General features: G+C 42.4%; 2 long non-coding RNA genes and 1 other non-coding gene across 5 annotated transcripts in view; 1 reads left to right on the top strand and 2 right to left on the bottom strand.

The window, feature by feature from the left end:
- Positions 1-6,477: 6,477 nt before the first annotated feature.
- LOC129042490 (uncharacterized) lies at positions 6,478-19,111 on the bottom strand. Its single transcript, XR_008504144.2, has 4 exons — positions 18,829-19,111; positions 15,632-15,781; positions 14,515-14,659; positions 6,478-7,783 (listed from the first exon to the last, which is right to left on the bottom strand). It is a non-coding gene; the product is annotated as an uncharacterized LOC129042490 (long non-coding RNA).
- On the bottom strand, positions 12,633-12,739 carry LOC129043370 (U6 spliceosomal RNA). The gene has a single exon (XR_008504445.1). It is a non-coding gene; the product is annotated as a U6 spliceosomal RNA (small nuclear RNA).
- The window catches only part of LOC129042489 (uncharacterized), a 52,265-nt gene continuing 51,979 nt past the window's right edge, over positions 19,044-19,329 (top strand). For all 3 annotated transcript variants that reach the window (XR_008504143.2, XR_008504142.2, XR_010127151.1), the window contains exon 1: positions 19,044-19,321. This is a non-coding gene — a long non-coding RNA (uncharacterized LOC129042489). The remainder of the gene's footprint in view (positions 19,322-19,329) is intronic.

Genomic DNA, 19,329 nt, shown 5'->3' with positions numbered 1-19,329 from the left:
TGTAAAAGGGCCCTGCCCTCCTGCGAGGAGAAAGGAGAAGATTCCACTTGGTTATTATTATTATTATTATTATTTTTTGAGACAGGTTCTCACTCTGTTACCTAGGCTGGAGTGTAGGGTGCAATCATGGTTCACTGCAGCCCTGACCTCCTTGGCATCAAGTGACCCTCCCACTTCAACCTCCCTAGCTGGGATTATGGGCACCAGCCACGATATCAGGCTAATTCTGTTTATTTTATAGAGACAAGGTCTCTCTATGTTGCCCAGGCTGGTCTCAAACTCCTGGCTTCAAATGATCCTCCCGCCTCAGCCTCCCAAAGTGCTGGCCTTGGTCATTCTATAAGACAGCAGCTTTCGGTGCCAGCAGACATGGTTTTCAAAATTCCGGCCATGGAGCACAGCTTTCCAAGGAAGGACCCATCGGAAGCACAGTGTGTAAGCCAGCTCGTGCTGGGCTGCCCTGTCTCAAACAGGGGTGTGCTGGAGTGGAGATTAGAGCCCAATTTAATCTTCTACACCTTGCCCTCATCAGGTGGCCTGGCAGTGGTGAAGCCCTATGGTACAGTTTGATTGTGACAGGTTGAAATTTAACCTGAATGTTACAGGTTAAAATTAAGGCTCTTCCAGGAGTTTGAGGCTGCAGTGAGCTATGATCTCACCACTGCATTCCAGCCTGGATGACAGAGACAGACCCTGTCTCAAAAAAAAAAAAAAAAAAAAAAGAATGAAAAAAAAAAGCTAAAGCTCTTTCACATGCGCCTCAGCACTCAACACTGTTTACAATCTGGCCACAACCATTGCCCACCCTCCACCCCAGCCCATGGTCCACACACATCAGAATGTGCCCCTGTAGGGTTACTGCCTCTCTCCTGTTCCCAGATTGACCCATCAGGACTCTGTTCAGATGTCACCTCCTCTGTCATTGCTTCCTCGATGCTTTCTCCAGCGCCTTGTGCACATCTGGAATATAGCATTATTTACTCTGTTGTCTGAGGTCGGTTTCCCCCAGTGGATCATGAATTCCTTCAAAACAGGAACTGGGTCTTACTGTTGGAATGTTTAAGGGATGCTTGAAGAACACTTGAGTGCTGGGGGATGGGGATGGAGTTGAAAGGGGAAGCCTGACCCTCACGGAGCTGACATCCTGGAGAGGAGGAAGACAGACAATAAACACGATAAACAAGAAGGGGGGGTAGCTTATTATAGAATGAGCAGTGCTGTGGAGAACAAGCAGAGATGGGGACAGCGAGTGTGTGTTAGGTGGGAGGAGGGCATTTCAGTTGCAAAGGGTGGTCAGGGAAGGCCACCCACAATGACCATGGGTATCAGCCTGAAGGTAGCAAGGGGGAGAGCAGTGTGGCTATTTGGGGGTAGGGGCATAGCAAGGTAGATTATAAAATGTGGTCAGATTTTGGACGTATTTGACCTAGCATTTCCGTCCTAGGAATTTATTCTAAGGAAATAGTTGCACAGTTGGCAAAGCTGTAGCTCGCAACAATGTTCATCGCAGCTTGTTCGTGATATTAGCTTTGCAGAAAATGTAAATTTACAAAAATGGCAATCTCACTGAATAAGTTATCAATAATGAAATAGAAAATTATGTATCCACTAAAATAATAATGTAGAAATATGTTCACTGATGTGAAAAGATGTTCACTTGATATTATTAGATGAAGCAAAATGAAAATATAAAATATTTTTCATTTTATTTTTAATTGTGGTAAAATACACATAATATCAAATTTGCCATCTTAATCATTTTATTTTTTTAGACGGAGTCTTGCTCTGTCGCATAGGCTGGAGTGCAGTGGCGCTATCTCGGCTCACTGCAAGCTCTGCCTTCCGGGTTCATGCCATTCTCCTGCCTCAGCCTCCCGAGTAGCTGGGACTACAGGCACCCACCACCACGCCTGGCTAACTTTTTGTATTTTTTAGTAGGGACGGGGTTTCACTGTATTAGCCAGGATGGTCTCGATCTCCTGACCTCATGATCCACCTGCCTCGGCCTCCCAAAGTGCTGGGATTACAGGCGTGAGCCACTGCACCGGGCCCATCTTAATCATTTTTAAGGGCAAAGTTCAGTAGTGTTAGGTACATTCAGACTGTTGAGCAACAAGTCTCTATAACTCTTTTCATCTTGCAAAACTAACTCCCCATTTCTTCCTCCTGAATTATCTGGGGACCACTATTCTGCTTTTGTCTCTGTAAGTTACTCTACACTAGGTATCTCATATAAAGAGGATTATGCCATATTTGCCTTTTTGTGACTAGTACATTTTACTTAGCATAATGTCCTCAAGGTTCATTCATGTTGTATCATGTGTCTGAAGCTCCTTCCTTTTTAAGACTGAATAATATTCCATTGCATGGATATACTGCATTGTGTTTATCCATTCATCCATTAATGGACATTCAGGTTGTTTCTTCCTTCTAGCTATTGTGAATAATATCTCTATGAACAGGGGTGTACAAATATTTATTTGAGACTCTTGTTTCAGTTTCTTTGGATATATACCCAAAAGTGGAATTGCTGGATGGTATATTAACTCTACTTTTAATTTTTTTTTTAAGACGGAGTCTTGGTCTATCACCAGGCTGGAGTGCAGTGGCACAATCTTGGCTCACTGCAACCTCTGTCTTCCTGGGTTCAAGCGATTCTCCTGCCTCAGCCTCCCGAGTAACTGGGACTACAGGTGCATGCCATCACGCCAAGCTAATTTTTGTATTTTTAGTAAAGACAGGGTTTCACCATGTTGGCCAGGATGGTCTCGATCTCTTGACCTTATGATCCACCCACCTCAGCCTCTCAAAGTGCTGGGATTACAGGCGTGAGCCACCATGCCCGGCCTATCTTTAATTTTTTGAGTAACCATCAACCTCTTTTCTAGAAAGGCTGCATTGTTTTACATTGCTATCAATAGTGCACAAGGGGCTGGGCATGGTGGCTCACACCTGTAATCCCAGCACTTTGGGAGGCTGAGGTGGGTGGATCACGAGGTCAGGAGATCGAGACCATCCTGGCTAACACGGTGAAACCCTGTCTCTACTAAAAAAATACAAAAAATTAGCCAGGTGTGGTGGCGAGCACCTGTAGTCCCAGCTACTCGGGATGCTGAGGCAGGAGAATGGCTCAAACCCGGGAGGTGGAGCTTGCAGTGAGCCGAGATAGTGCCACTGCACTCCAGCCTGGGTGACAGAGCGAGACTCTGTCTCAAAAAAAAAAAAAAAAAAAGTGCACAAGGGTTCCTGTTTCTCCCCATCATCACCAACAATTGTTATTTTCTGGTTTTTGATAGTAGCCATCCTAATCGGTGTGAGGTAGTATCCCATTGTAGGTTTGATTTGCTAGAAATGCATTTTTATTGTAGAAATTATTGGCATTCAGTATACGTGGACTGGCTAAAATATTTTATAGAGACATTCCCGAAGATAAAAATAATATTCAAAGATTGCATTAAAAGTAAGCAAAGGACACAGAGACATTCCTCCAAAGAAGATATTCAAATAGGTGATAAACACAAGAAAAGATGCTTAACATAACCAATTATTAGGTAATGCAAATCAAAACCACAATGAGATACAGCTTCACACTCATTAGGATGGCCATTCTAAAAAATAAAATAAAATAAAATAAAATAAAAAGTGTTAGTGAAAATGTGGAGAAATCAGAACCCTTGTGTACTGCTGATGGTAATGTGAAGTGTTGCAGCCATTGTGGAAAACAATATGGTGGTTTCCCAAAACTTAAACATAGAATTACCATATAATCCAGCAATTGCACTTCTAGGCATATACTCCAAAGAACTGAAAGCAGAGACTCCAACAGATATTTGTATACTCATATTCATAACCTCTTTATTCTCAATAACCAAACAACCCAATTGAATTGAATTGAATTATTCTAAATTTGAAACAACCCAAGTGTCCACTGACAGATGAATGAACAAAAAAAGTGGTATGTACATATAATGGTATATTATTCAGGCTTAGAAATGAATGAAATTTGGACACATGCAGCAACATAGATGAATCTTGAAGGCATTACGTTAAATGAAATATGCAGGATGCAAAATGACAGATATTGTATGATTTTGCTTATATGAGCTACCTAGTAGTCAAATTCATAGAGTCAGAAAGTAGAATGGTCATTGCCAAGGCTAAGGGAAAGTGAGGATGGAGAGTTACTGTTTAATGATTTCAGAGTTGCTTTGGCTTGGGTTGTTGAAAAAGTTCTGGAGATAGATCATGGTGATGGTTGCACAACAATGGAAATGTACTTAATGTCACTGAACTGTATGGTTAAAATGTTACATTATATGTTATGCATATTTTACCACTATTTTAAGAAAATCTGTTTAAAAAAGGAACCTCTTCAACTCATCTGAGGAGACCAGAAGTTGCAGTGTCTCTCATATTCTCAAGACTTAAATTTTGCCCTTTGACTATCAGAGTTAGAATAATAAAGTCTAATCTCTACATCGTTCAGCTGAAGAAATAGTGGCTCAAATCACGTCAATTTGTTGAGCACTTAATTCTGTGTGATGTTAATTTTATGTGTCAACGTGGCCAGGTTATAGCACCCAGTTGTTTGGTCAAACATCAGTCTAGATGTTGCTGTAAAGATATTTTAAAAGATATGGTTAACATATAAGTCAGTAGGCTTTGAATAAAGCAGATTACCCTTTATAATGTGTGTGGGCCTTGTTCGACATTTGAGGGCTGTAAGAAAAATAACTGAGCTCCCCTAAAGAGGAAGGGATCCTGCCTCCAGGCTGCATTCAGACTCAAGACTGCAATAGCAGCTTCTTCTGGAATTTCCATTCTGCTGGCCTGCCTTGGAGATTTTGGACTTGCCAACCCCCACAATCGCAGGAGCAGCTTCTTCAAAATAAATCTCTTTCATTGGCTCTATTTATCTGGAGAGCCTTGACTAATCACCATAGAAAGGGCCGTGTGGGATGTACAAGTGGTTCAGACCTGGCTTTCAGGCCTTTTGACTGGTTCAACATCCACTTACCAGACTCTAAACCAGAGCAATTGTTTGGTTCACAGACATGTAATTCATAACATTGCTTGGGAATAAGTGGTTTTCCTGACACATTCGGTTTTTGGTGTGACAATTTCAAAACACCATAAGCCAAAACCAAAATTAAACCCTTTGAATTTACTATTCTTCCCACTGTGCCACACTGATCCTCTTAGGAAAGAGCCTCACCAAACTTAGGCAGTTTATTGCTGACACGTCCCATCTGTTGTCCTCACAGTGTGAATGCCATGTGTTCGTCAAGTTCACTTGGATTTCTCCCACACACTCACACTCTGTATTCTGGGAATTAAGCTGAGGAAAGTATCCTCTTCCTCACCAGCAACTGCTAGAGTCAGCTTCCTTTAGTAAACAATGTCGGTGCAGTGAATGTTCTCAGTAAAGTCCTCTGGATGCGTTCTTTGGCTGTGTAGAGCCAAAGAAAAAAATAGCTGAAATGTGCAATCTCAGCATTTTTCTGTCTAATATTATCAGCGCTCAGTCTCTTCCTTGGAGATCCTGTGTAGACGGCTACGAAACAGGATAAATTTTTTGTCTTAAAAAATGAGCTGATATTACATAACGGAAATTATATATTGGTTAGGATTTCAGCTCCTATTCCCTTCTCCATGAGCTCCATTATAAGAAACCAAACAAAATAAAAAGGAAACATTGAAGGAAAATATTTGAACAACTAAGGTTTGGGACACACACACAACTTTCTTTGAATTCACTTAATGTTGCTTTTAAACAAGAACAGCTTTTTTGATTACATCTTTCTGATTGCAGTCCTCTTTCCCTCTTCCATGATGAGCACTAGCTCCTGGTTCAGCCACGGGTGATGGAGCCAGTGGCTTAACAGGGTTCTCAAAGGATAAAAGGAGACACTCAAACCACGGGGTTGAGAAGACTTGAGCCAAAAAGCAAGCTGGGTTTCAAGTAGCTAAGAGGTGAATCACATTTGCAGAAAGCAAAGAGAACTTGAAGTAGAAATTGAAAAGCTGGGCCACAAAGCTAGAATTTAGGATGAATCAGATAAAGTGACCAGCTAGAATGCACCCTCGTTTTCCTAGCTTTACTTTGCGGTACGTGCATTTACTGTAGAGTAGAGGGCTTTTTGAAGAATGAACAAAGGAAAACTATTCTGCTTTCCTTATCTTCTCTGTAATTTCCTGCTAGTGCCCCCACCCTTAGCTACCACCCGCCCCCATACTAATCCAATCAGCAGACTGGCAAGGCTCATTCCTCATGCATTATTTAGAGCGCATGCTGGTGGTGTTAGAACTAGGTTAGGCAGCTGTGAAAACCTAGAGGCTCCTTTGCGATTCTGATGTGACTTTTTCTGATTCAACTGTGTTGTTCCCTTGTGATGTCCCCCAGAGTCCAAAGTGAAGGCTTGGGATGATTCCTGTAATTTTTAAGGTGAAAAATGTCCCTGTGATAGAGATGCAGGACCAACCATTAAAGTTTATGTGAGAATCTGTTTTTAGGAGACAAAATGTACCCAAGATACATGTAAAAGTTGGAGAGAGAAGACAAAACAACAATGATGAAGGTGTGGAAGACAGGACAAAAGGATACTGAAGCTGGGAAAAATATGATGAAGCCCTTCAGGCTTTTATTCCCAAGATACTTGTGATGAGATCCCATACAGCTGCTATACGGGGATTATAAATTTGGCTTTAAACACTTTAGAAGCCGGGCTAAAATGGGACCATATAATAAATTATGTGACTGGGGGAGGGGTGGTTAGGACAGAAGTACTATTGCTCTTGAAATAGAGATTAGAGAAAAATCCATTCTCCCACCGCCCTTATCAGCCACTCAAAACTCTCTCTGGGGACAACATGAAGACCACAGAGGCTGACTGTGGTGGCTTATGCCTATAATCCCAGGACTTTGGGAGACTGAGGCAGGAGGATTGCTTGAGTCCCAGCCTGGACACCTGAGCCAAATTATCCAGGGGTGGTGGTGCCCGCCTGTAGTCCCAGCTACTTGGGAGGCTGAGGCAGGAGGATCACTTGAGCCCAGGAGGTTGAGGCTGCAGTGAGCTGTGGTCATGCCACTGCACTCCAACCTGGGTAACAGAGTGAGCCCGTCTCTAAAAATAAAAATTTTTTAAAAAAAGCAACACTACTGTGCAGTAGATTTTCTAAGCAAATTTTCTAATGTTCTTACAACGTAAGCATCAACCTTCTCCAAAGGCTGGGACTGTAGGGATACGAGATGAAATAATAGACTTGCTTTCAAGAATTTTCTGATTTAATGAGAAGGGGGAGTATGTTATTATCTAATTGATGGAGGGGATTGAATGGATGGCTTTGGGTGCGCATTTCTGTAGCAGGGAGGTTTTTCCACATTGAAGTAGGGTGCACATGATCTGTCTACAGTGCAGTTCTGCACAGAGACCTGTAGCCACTCCAGGACATGTCTTCTGGAAAACACGAAGTGGCTAAGAGAGAAATGACCTGTGAAAGGGATCAAATGTGCCTCTGTTTGGGGTTACAATAATTCATACTTATGAGAAAAGCGTGAAACCCATGAAACCAGATCGTGGCTCCTCAGTGAAGCATGGAGAAGAGCATTAACTCCCAGAGAACAGATAACAGGGAAAGGCGGAGTGAAAGGCTGATAGCCCATGTCCCAGGACTAGAGAGAGCAGCTGCATCACAGAAAAACACCAGAAGCTTGCCCAGGAGATGCCGCCCTACTGCAGAAGACACATTCCTTCAGCATGAACAACAGCAGCATCTTGCTGGGCTAAAGGAGAGAGAAAAACAAGGAAAGAATTAATTCCAGGGAAACTTTCTCAAGTGAGTAGCATCATATTTATTTCCTCCATGGCAAAGTGCTTTTCAAAGCAGCCACCACACCTGGCTAATTTTTTTTTTTTGAGATGGAGTCTCGCTCTGTCACCCAGGCTGGAGTGCAGTGGCGCAATCTTGGCTCACTGCAAGCTCTGCCTCCCAGGTTCACGCCAATCTCCTGCCTCAGCCTCCTGAGTAGCTGGGACTACAGGCGCCCGCCACCACGCCCAGCTAATTTTTTGTATTTTTAGTAGAGATGGGGTTTCCCCCTGTTAGCCAGGATGGTCTCGATCTCCTGACTTCATGATCCGCCTGCCTCGGCCTCCCAAAGTGCTGGGATTACAGGCGTGAGCCTCCGTGCCTGGCCCACACCTGGCTAATTTTTATTTATTTTATTTTATTTTTTGAGACGGAGTCTCGCTCTGTCACCCAGGCTGGAGTGCAGTGGCGCAATCTCGCCTCACTGCAACCTACACCTCCTAGATTCAAGCGATTCTCCTGCATCAGCCTCCTGAGTAGCTGAGACTACAGGTATGTGCCACCAGGCTTAGCTAATTTTTATTTTTATTTATGTTTTTTAGAGACAGGGTTTCATTCACCATGTTGACCAAGCTGGTCCTGACTCCTGACCTCAAGTAATCTGCCCACCTCGGCCTCCCAAAGTGCTGGGATTACAGGTGTGAGCCACTGCGCCTGGCCTTACCTGGCTAATTTTAAAAATGTTTTTGATAGAGATGGGGTCTCACTATGTTTCCCAGGCTGGTCTCGAACTCCTGGCCTTAAGCGATCTTCCTGTCTTGGTCTCCTAAAGTGCTTGGATTACAGGCGTGAGCCACCATGCCCAGACTATTTTTTACTGTTATTTGTCTGGTTTTGCCCTAGATACCCAGGTTAGGTGAATACTGGTACAGATGAAAAATATTAGTATGTCCTAGAAGCAGCTCTGGAATGCCCCAAAGCAGGAATAATAGGCAGCTCCTGAGTGTCAGTGTAAGTTGGGTATATCCATCAGGGTAATGGAAACTTTACATTACAAACAGCCCCAGTTCCATCCTTGCCCCCTTCTGCCACCATCCTCAGGCAGAACAAGTGGCAGCTAGGAGCATCAGCATCCCACGTTGGCCCCCAGCAGGACAGAGTGGCTTCTTGTCCTGGCCTCAGCTTTTCTTAAGTGATTTCCTCCCAGTAACTTGCTATTCCCCCTGGGAGACTGGCCAGGCTTCATTCTACCCAGAGCCCTTTCTTTTTTCTTTCTTTTTTTTTTTTTTTTTTTTGAGATGGAGTCTGTCACTGTCTCCCAGGCTGGAGTGCAGTGAGACAATCTCGGCTCAGTGCAACATCTGCCTCCTGGGTTCAAGAGATTCTCCTGCCTCAGCCTCCTGAGTAGCTGGGATTACAGGCACCTGCCACCTCGCCTGGCTAATTTTTGTATTTTTAGTAGAGACAGTGTTTCACCATGTTGGCCAGGCTGGCCTCAAACTCCTGACCTCAAGTGATCAGCCCGCCTCAGGCTCCCAAAGTGCTGGGATTACAGGCATGAGCCACTGCGCCTGGCCAGGAGCACCCCTTTCAAATACAAGCAACCTTGCTTTCTGTCCTCTTCGTCTTCCCCAGCTTTCTAGGGCTATTGCAATTCTACGGTAGACAGATTCTCACTGGAATCTTCAGTCATCCCACTTATGATGTACTGTTATGCATGCCGGATGCACAAACGTGACACCTGTTGGGTTGGGGCCACCTGGCTACTGGCTCACCCCGTCATGCTCAGTCGCATCGGTTTATTTTTATGGTTATCACATCACTTAACATTGTTGGAAGTTATCAATCACCTTGTATGTTGATTCACTTACAAGTTTACTGTCTATTTTCTCCCTCTAGAATAGAAAGTCCACAAGACCAGTGACCGTGCTTATCTCATTGACTTCTGTATTTTCAATGCTTTGAACAGTGTTTGGCACATATTAGGTACTCAATAAATTTTTTTGTTGTTGTGAATAGAGGATATAGTACATTCTATTTTATTTTTTGTTCATTTATTTATTTTTGAGACAAGATCTCACTCTGTCACCTAGACTGGAGTGCAGTGGTGCAATCATGGCTCACTGCAGCCTCCATCTCCCAGGCTCAGGTGATCCTCCCATCTCACCCACAGGAGTAGCTTGGACTACAGTCTCACACCACCATGCCCGGCTAATTCTCATTTTTGTTTCTGTTTTGTAGAGACAGGGTCTTGCTATGTTTCCCAGGCTGGTCTTGAACTCCTGAGCTCATGCAGTCCTCCCACCTCTGCCTTCCAAAGTGCTGGGATTACAGGCGTGAGTCACCACACCCTGCCAGGATATAGTAAATTTTAAATCAGAGAACTTAAAGAAATACAACTCTACTGAATGCTGCAGTAGGGGAACTTAGAGTGGACAAAGGCCACCAGGAGCTGAAGAGCTGAGGAAACAGGCGTGCAAAGGTATAAAAAGATGCCGAGAGCAGTGGTTCTCAAAGTGTGCCTCAGACTGCTGTGGGGTGGTATCCCTGAGACCACTCCAGGGAGTTTGTAAGGTCAAAACTACTTTCATAATAATATTAGGATACTATTTGCTTTTTTCACTATCTTTACATTTCCACTGATGGTGCAAAAGCAAAGACTGTACCTTCAGGGGTCATTTCTGTAGTTCATTAATATAGTTTTCTGAGCATTAGAGCACCAAAAAAATAAAAATATATATATTTTAAAAAGAAAAAGGGGATAAAACTGCTGTCATTTTAGCATGGCGCCAAATTATTACCACATACTTATAGTAAAATGAATGGCAGTTTCACTTAAGAATGTCCTTGATACATCAGTACTAATTAATTTCATTAAGCCTTGATCTTTATGTTCATATCCATTTAATATTCTGTGTGACCACATGGGAAAGGCACAAAAGCAGTTTTGCTGAACAGTGAAGTATATTAGTTTTCTTGAGAAAAAAAAACACTTGGTAATTGAATTGCGAGTTAACCTAACCATTTTTTTTTCATGGAACACTGTTTTTACTTTAAATTATGTAAGACAAACTATGGTTATTTTAGACTTAGATATTTCATAAATGCTTCCTCAAAAATGAATAAAGTGAGATTCTCACCTCAAGTAAAAACAGAGTATTTGTTGCCAAAGATAAAATTTGAACTCAAGAGAAAATAAGAACTATAGAAAACTTATGTCTATCCCAGTGAGTTTGACAGCTTCCTTATAGAGACTATTCTGATGAGATCGGTGGTAATATTGTTAAAAATGATTTTTGATGTTGTATAATAAAATATGTTGAAATTGGAAGGTCTATATAACTCAGTGAACCAATATCTTCCAAATGTTACAAAATCATGCATAGATAAAATGTATTCAAAGTGCAAAATAAATCAATGGATTTCCTGTAACAGAGGAAAAACTCCATTGTTAAAGTTGCAGAAAACTCCATTGTTGAGGTTGCAGATTCCACACTGAAATTCACTTCTAAGAAACTAGTACTTACTGAACTTAGGTATAGTATCACACCGTAAGCACCAATACCTGAAAAAGCTATTAAAATATTTCTCCCATACACAGAGGCTGATTTTTCTTCACGAACTTCCACTAAAACAAGTTATTACAACAGGCTGAGGGTAGAAGCAGAGTGTATATGAGAATCCAGCTGTTTTCTATTAAGCTAGACATTAAAGAGATCTGTAAACTGTAAATGACATCACTCTCCTCACTACATTTTTGTTTTGTTTTGGAAAATACATTTTTCATAAGCTGTGTTATTTATATTAACATGTAATACATTACTTTTACTTTTACATGAATAAATAATTTAAGACTTTCTCAGTATTGTTATTCTATTTATTTTATTTTGAGATGCAGTCTCACTGTCGCCCAGGCTAGAGTATGGTGGCACAATCTCAGCTCACTGCAACCTCACCTCCCACGTTCAAGCGATTCTCCTGCCTCAGCCTCCCAACTAGGTGGGATCACAAGCGTGCACCACTATACCCAGCTAATTTTTTTAGTTTTAGTAGAGATGGAGTTGCTCCACGTTGGCCAGGCTGGTCTCGAACTCCTGACCTCAAGTGATCTGCCCACCTCGGCTTCCCGTAGTGCTGGGATTACAGGCATGAGCTACCATGCCCAACCCTGAGTGTTATTTGTGAATATAGTAAATATCAATAACCCAGACTTAAAAAGCCATTTGGAATCCTCAATTTTTAAAAAAGTAGGTGGGTTCTGAGACCAAAATACTTGAGAACTTCAGATATAGATTAGGCCTAAGAGAACTCACCAGTGGCTCCACTGTAAATGAGGCATTTTCTTCTCACTTTTCTCTTTGAGGCCCAAGTCCGCACAAATTAAACAAAATAGAACAATTAAATGGGGTCGGGCGTGGCGGCTCATGCCTGTAATCCCAACACTTTGGGAGACCGAGACAGGTGGATTGTTCGACTCCAGGAGTTCAAGATCAGCCTGGGCAACATGGTGAAACCTCATCTCTACAAAAAATACAAAAATTATCCGTGTGTGGTGGCGTGCCTGTAGTCCCAGCTACTTGGGAGGCTGAAGTGGGAGGAACACCTGAGCCCAGGGAGACTGAGGCTCCTGTGAGCCATGATTCTGCCACTGCATTCCAGCCAGGGTGACAGAAGGAGACCCCTGTCTCAGGAAAAAAAAAAAAAAAGATATATATATATATATATATATCTGAAAGAAATGGCTAATATTTACTGGTGTGTCTTCGTGCCACAGAACATTGACTCTTTTTTTTTCATATGTAGAAAAGAGGCTTTATTAAGAAAAAAATATGGAACGCTTCACGAATTTGCGTATCATCCTTGCACAGGGGCCATGCTAATCTTCTCTGTATCGTTCCAATTTTAGTGTATGTGCTGCCAAAGCGAGCACAGAACATTGACTCTTATTTTCACCTCAGAACTATTCTGGAAGGCAATAGTTAATCAATCTCATTTTGATAGAAGAAGGAAGAGGCTCAGAACAATTAAGCTGCCCAAGGTTACAGAGCTAGTAAATGGATAATAGCCCCACAGGTTTTCTCAGCATTTCCCATGAGACCAGGATGCATCTGATGATTATTGGAAATATTTAGGTCCAGAATACTTTCGCCTAAAGTATAAGCACAATTGAGGTAAAATATGGCTTTGATTTGTTTGAATTATCCCCATAACTGCCTTGGTACGGCTACTTTCCTGGGCCGGTGAAGACAATGGCATCACAGAGGTCCCCAAATTTCCTGCAAAATTCTATAAACCAGCTGGGCCTCTCTTTAAACTTCTTGGTATAAATCCTCTTCCAAAGGAAAAGGATGGTTGGAGTTATTTTTTTTTCTTTTCCGTCTGTTTTTGTTCTGGCATTCTTTTGTGAGTATGGAACTGATTACTAAATACGGTCAAACAGCTTGAGTTGGGCTTCCTGTGTGAATGTGAACAGTGCTGATTTCCAGCCTTGCATTTGATATGTTATCTGTGGCGGCTGTGCCCGATGTTGAAGTTTCAGATGGCTTCCTTCAATTTCCTGTATTGTTATAATGGTGGCTGTGTGTGCACATGCGCACGTGTGGACAGAGAAAGCAGTGGAGACAGAAGAGAGGATGTTTCTCTGTGTTTACATGGATTTTGTGGAAGGTTTTTAGTTAGATATTGAGAGGGCCACATGTTTCAGTGGAAAGAGCCCTGTTTAGCAAAAATGAAGGTCCTCTCTTGTCTGCCACTAATTGCCTGTGTGGTTTTTGGCAAATATTTAGTCCTTGGGCCCAATTCTTCTTCCTTATAAGGTCCCTTCCAGCTCTGAAGTTTTGTAACTCTGGTTTCTACTCAAAGATTCACTTTCCAACTCCCCACACTTGGCTGTTCTAAAACATTTGTTTTTCCTCCTGATTTTACTTTCCAGGACTTTTTTGTTCTCCTCCACTTTCCATTACTATCCCATAGCCTTTTGGATTTAAGTTCTAGAAAAGTTCTTCCTTTCTCAGCTCTTATTTTTCAGCTTCCGTTGTCTCTGAAAAAAATATTACGAATGGTCGACTTTATCTTGGAAAGAAGATCCAGAATGTGTTGGCTTCCTGTTTTGTTGGTGAGATGTCTAGAGCTTGGAGATTGGACTGTGGGTCAGGATTCCCCACTAAGCCTTATATGAGATAGCTCAGAGCTGCTGGACTGGCAGTCACTTCTCTATCTCTGCTCTATTTTTATTAAACACAATTAACTGTAAATATGCAGGATAGGCGAGGCGCGGTGGCTCACACCTGCAATCCCATCACTTTGGGAGGCCAAGGCGGGCGGATCACAAGGTCACGAGTTCGAGCGAGACTAGCCTGACCAACATGGTAAAACCCCGTCTCTACTAAAAATACAAAATTTATCCGGGTGTGGTGGCGCGCTCCTGTAATCCCAGCCACTCAGGAGGCTGAGGCAGGAGAATCGATTGAACCCGGAGGCAGAGGTTGCAGTGAGTTGAGATCCCGCCAGTGCACTCCAGCCTGGATGACGGAGCGAGACTCCATCTCTCTCTCTCTCTCTCTCTCTATCTCTCTCTCTGTCTATATATATATATACACAATAAAATATAAATATATATATATATGCAGGATAATGGCATATCTAATTCATCTGCTTTTATGGCCCAGTATGAACGTTTAAATGGAACCCGGAAATGAAACTTACCGTTTTTCATCAGCTTCTAGTCCCACGCTGATATCGCCCCCAGAGCCTCCACAAGTGGGTCTAGCGCCATCTGGTGGTAGGATGCGCTGATGCTTTGCTGCGTGATGGACAGACAGCACAGTGCTTAATGAAGAAAACCTGTTGACTGAAATACACGCAGAAACTTAAACAAAGGACTGGTGACATTTGCAGCAGATGACTCAGTAGCCCAAAAGTTCAAATTTGTTATTAAACATGCAAATTTGTGAAAGTTAAAAAATCTTTGGGACCATGCAAAGTGAAGATTGATAAGTGTGTGCACTTTAGGCATGAGGCATGTTCAGTTTGTAACTCTGTAGTGAGATGTTTGTGTTCTTAGTATGGAATCCAGATGTTGTCTGCTGGTAATTTATGCTCCTGTGCAAAACATGGGCAAATTGATTATTTTTTATCAATCTCATTTCATCTTGTTCTCATCTGTAAAAGATCATGTCTAAGGACCCTTACAACGCTTTAAAAACTTTCAAAGAACCTCAAACATTGCAGTATTCTGATTTCCTCTAGTGATTGTATGTGCTTCACATCCATGCTTTCTTCCATCCTCCAAGAGTTTAATGTTAACAGGAGGTGTGGAAGTAGTATGAAGAATTGTCATTTATTGGATGCTGCTGTTTTTTGTATTCTCTTAGGTAGTTAAACATTTTTAAAATTCTGGCTGACAAAACTCTGCAAGATAAGTATCACTGAGCTCATTTTACAGATAAGGAGTGTAAAGCTTATCGCACCCTGCTCTCCATGTTTACAAACGAAAAGACAAACAAGAAACAAGGAAGAAATATGCTAATTGTCTTTATAATTCAGCACAACACCATTTACAGTGCATTTACAGCTCAGCGCAATTTGCCACTTTCCAACAATACAAAATGTCAAGTATCCAAACCACATCATTGCTCTATCGTCACATACTGATAAAGCTGCTGCCATACTGCAATTGTAGGAACAGTTTTAAAAATGCATTTTCCAGGGAGCCAGGGGGAAACAAATATTTGCCGAGACCAGAGCTGGTATTTCACAGATCTCTTTTCTGTGAGCTGAGGAATGAGGAGAGGTGGAGTGACAGGCCGTCGAGTGTAATTACCATGTCCCAGATGCTGATGCAAGGATGGCGAGTTGCAGAGGACTATTGGCAGGTGTCTGGAGCATGGCACCACAGCAGCACTCTGTTTCTGTGGACCGGTTTGTTTGGGTCTTCCTTTTAAAAGTTGGGCATCCTTTCCCAAAGAGTGCTCTGTAAGGTGTTCATACATTTTATATGGAAAATAAAGATTTTGAGTGAAATATTATGAGAAACAAGGTGCTGAATACAGTTAAATGGGTTTCTTTGCTCTAGTATAGGACTTCTTGAAACCTTTCATGTTTCAACATGTACTTTTAACATAATTTATAAATTAAATGTATTTTATTATATAAATTAAATACAGGTGATATGGTTTGGCTGTGTCCCCACCCAAATCTCATCTTGAATTGCAGTTCTCATAATCCCCATGTGAGTCGGGAGGGAGCTGGTGGGAGGTAATTGAATCATGGGGGTGGTTAACCCCATGTTGTTCTCATGATAGTGAGTTCTCATGAGATCTGATGGTTTTATAAGGGGCTTTCCCGTTCTCTCAGCTTTCATTCTTCTCTTTGCTGTTGCTATGTGAAGAAGGACGTGTTTGCTTCCCCTTCCACCATAATTGTAAGTTTCCTGAGGCCTCCCCAGCCATGCAGAACTGTGAGTCAATTAAATCTTTTTCCTTTATAAATTACCCAGTCTCAGGTAGGTCTTTATTAGTAGTGTGAGAATGGACTAATACAACAGGTCAAGGTTAATTTAAATAATTCAAATAACCCCAATAGCTGGAGATAAGGCAGAAATTGTAACCTTTCTCCCAGAGCTAGGAATCCTTCAACCTAACTATTTTAGCAGACTTGTGTGTGTGTAAATTTCCAAAAAATATCCTAGTAGCATCACCTCGCTTATGTGGCGTAGTGCATTAAACCTGCTGAATGTTGAAATAATGCGCTGTAGATGTCAAACAGCAACCCTGGTCCACACTTACATAGGGCAATAATGAACTCAGTAACAGCTTCTCTTTTGAGAACGGCTTGTGCTCTCTAGGTGGTACACCCCTCCTGCCATCCCACCCTTAGGTCACCCACCTGGCTCCTGGAGGCATTGGGGTTTGTTTCCAATGGTTGAAATGAATGATCAAACCCACACTGACTTGATATCCAGACAGGCTGTCCTATATCATAGATATTAGTCATCAAAATTTTAGGGCATAAATTATATGTTTCAGAAGTCTATTGAGAATTCCTATGCTGCTAAACACTTGGGAAAATCCTAGACCAGGACGCATTGCATCTTACCATTTTTTTGTTTTGTTTTTTGGTTTTTGAGACGGAGTCTCGCTCTGTTGCCCAGACTGGAGTGCAGTGGTATGATCTCAGCTCACTGCAACCTCTGCCTCCCGGGCTCAAGCAACCCTCCTGCCCCAGCCTCCCGAGTAGCGCCCACCACCACACCCGGCTAATTTTGTCTTTTTAGTAGAGATGGGGTTTCACCATCTTGGCCAAGCTTATCTTGAACTGCTGACCTCGTGATCCACCCGCCTCGGCCTCCCAAAGTGCTGGGATTACAGGCATGAGCCACCACGCCCAGCCACATCTTACTGTTTTAATAGCAACATCTTTACTTTGTGCCTGGAACTTTACATGCAGAAACTTGATGCATCCTCCCAGCAGCCCTATAAAGGTTGGGGCATGTAACATCTTTGATGTGTAGAAGATGAACTGAGTCAGAGAGTAGTTAAGCAACTTTCATCTCTACACAACTTCTGGAATCTCTTAGTGACTCCTACTGTTTCCCCTAGTTAGCCTTTGATTCTGTCCATGAGATCTGCTGTCAGAACTTCAGCTGATCATGATGTAGCCTTACTGACCTATGGAATTTCCTTTCATTCTCCAATGCTCACCTCTCATTAGGACCCGTGGGTCATTGCTCTGAGCATGACACACTGGGGCAAGTGTCTCTGTCAAACTTTGTAAGACATTTCTATATTAAGATGTAAAGAGAAAGAAGCAAAAAGCAAACTTTTATGTACACTCTGACTTCAGTTATGGGAAATGCATGGAAAAGAAGGCTGGAAGGAAAGACAGTGATGACATTGCATTAGAGTTGTAGGGCAATGGATTTTTTTTCTATTTTCTTAGTTTTACGAAATATGGTATATCAGTTATTAAATGAGAAAGGTTTACCTTTTTACTAATTTAAATATTTCTTTCCAAAAACTGAAATACATCTATCAACTCAGATGGTTACCATGCAATATCACAAAATATGCAATAGTCTTTTTTTTTTTTTTTTTTTTTGAGACGGAGTCTTGCACTGTCGCCCAGGCTGGAGTGCAGTGACGGGATCTCGGCTGACTGCAAGCTCCGCCTCCCGGGTTCAGACCATTCTCCTGCCTCAGCCTCCTGAGTAGCTGGGACTACAGGTGCATGCCACCACGCCTGGCTAATTTTTTGTGTTTTTAGTAGAGATGGGGTTTCACTATGTTAGCCAGGATGGTCTCGATCTCCTGACCTCGTGATCCACCCATCTCGGCCTCCCAAAGTGCTGGGATTATAGGCATGAGCCACCGCTCCCAGCCAATATGCAATATTTTTTGAAATAGTTACCATTTATCAATTGCTTAATAATTGCTAGGTATCTTACATATGTAATCTTGAACCCCTGTAAGAATCGACCAAAGCAGCTATTATTATTATTATCATTTTTGAGATAGAGTCTCACTCTGTCGCCCAGGCTGGAGTTCAGTGACACAATCTCAGCTCATGGCAACTTCTGTCTCCTGGGTTCAAGTGATTCTCCTGCCTCAGCCTCCTGAGTAGCTGGGACTACAGGTGCGCGCCATCACGCCTGGCAAATTTTTGTATTTTTAGTAGAGACGGGGTTTCACCACATTGGCCAGGCTGGCCTAGAACTCCTGACCTTGTGATCTGCCCACCTCGGCCTACCAAAGTGCTGGGATTCAGGCGTAAGCCACTGTGCCCGGCCCAAAGCAGCTATTACTATACACTTTTTGAAGCTGAGGAAACCAAGGCCTAGAGAAGGGAAGTGATTGTTTCCAAGAACACGTTGCTGGATTTACATGGCCAGGCTCATCTTACTTCAAAGTGATCATCATCAACTAATCATTCATCTGGTAGAAACTTATTATTTCCATTTTCAGGGTACCCAGAAATTTTTTTACTGTATCAAGATCACAGGAAGAGTTTTTGAGACATCACCAGAATCTACAGCTTCTGATGGTGCTCCTGGGTTCAGCTTCTAGCTTTACAAGTGTGCTAGCTTGTCTCCAAGATGGTGCCCACGAGCCCTAAATTCTTGGATTGATGCTCTTGTCTAGTCCTCTATTGTATCATATCAGGGTTGTTCTGAGTAACCAATGGAACACAGCAGAGGTGATGGCATGTCACAAAGTTAGGTCATAAAGTACATTATGGCTTCCGTGTTGCTGGCTTCCTCTTGGATCACTTCCTCTGGAGGAAACCAACTGTGTGTTGTGAGAAGATTTAAGCAAATCCAGGGAGAGGTTCACATGGTAAGGATCGGAGGCCACCAGCCAACAACCATGCTGGTGAGGGATTTTTAGAAGCAGATCTTCTAGCTCCAGTCAGGCCTTCAGATGACTGCATCCCACGTTGACTCCAACATTGTGAAATGACACTGAGTCAGACTCACCCAGCAAAACCACCAAACTCCTGACCCACAGAAACAGAGGTAAATGT

The sequence above is a fragment of the Pongo pygmaeus genome, chromosome 7 (assembly GCF_028885625.2).
Source record: "Pongo pygmaeus isolate AG05252 chromosome 7, NHGRI_mPonPyg2-v2.0_pri, whole genome shotgun sequence".
NCBI lineage: Eukaryota > Metazoa > Chordata > Mammalia > Primates > Hominidae > Pongo > Pongo pygmaeus.
This window is presented reverse-complemented; position numbering and strand designations above follow the sequence as displayed.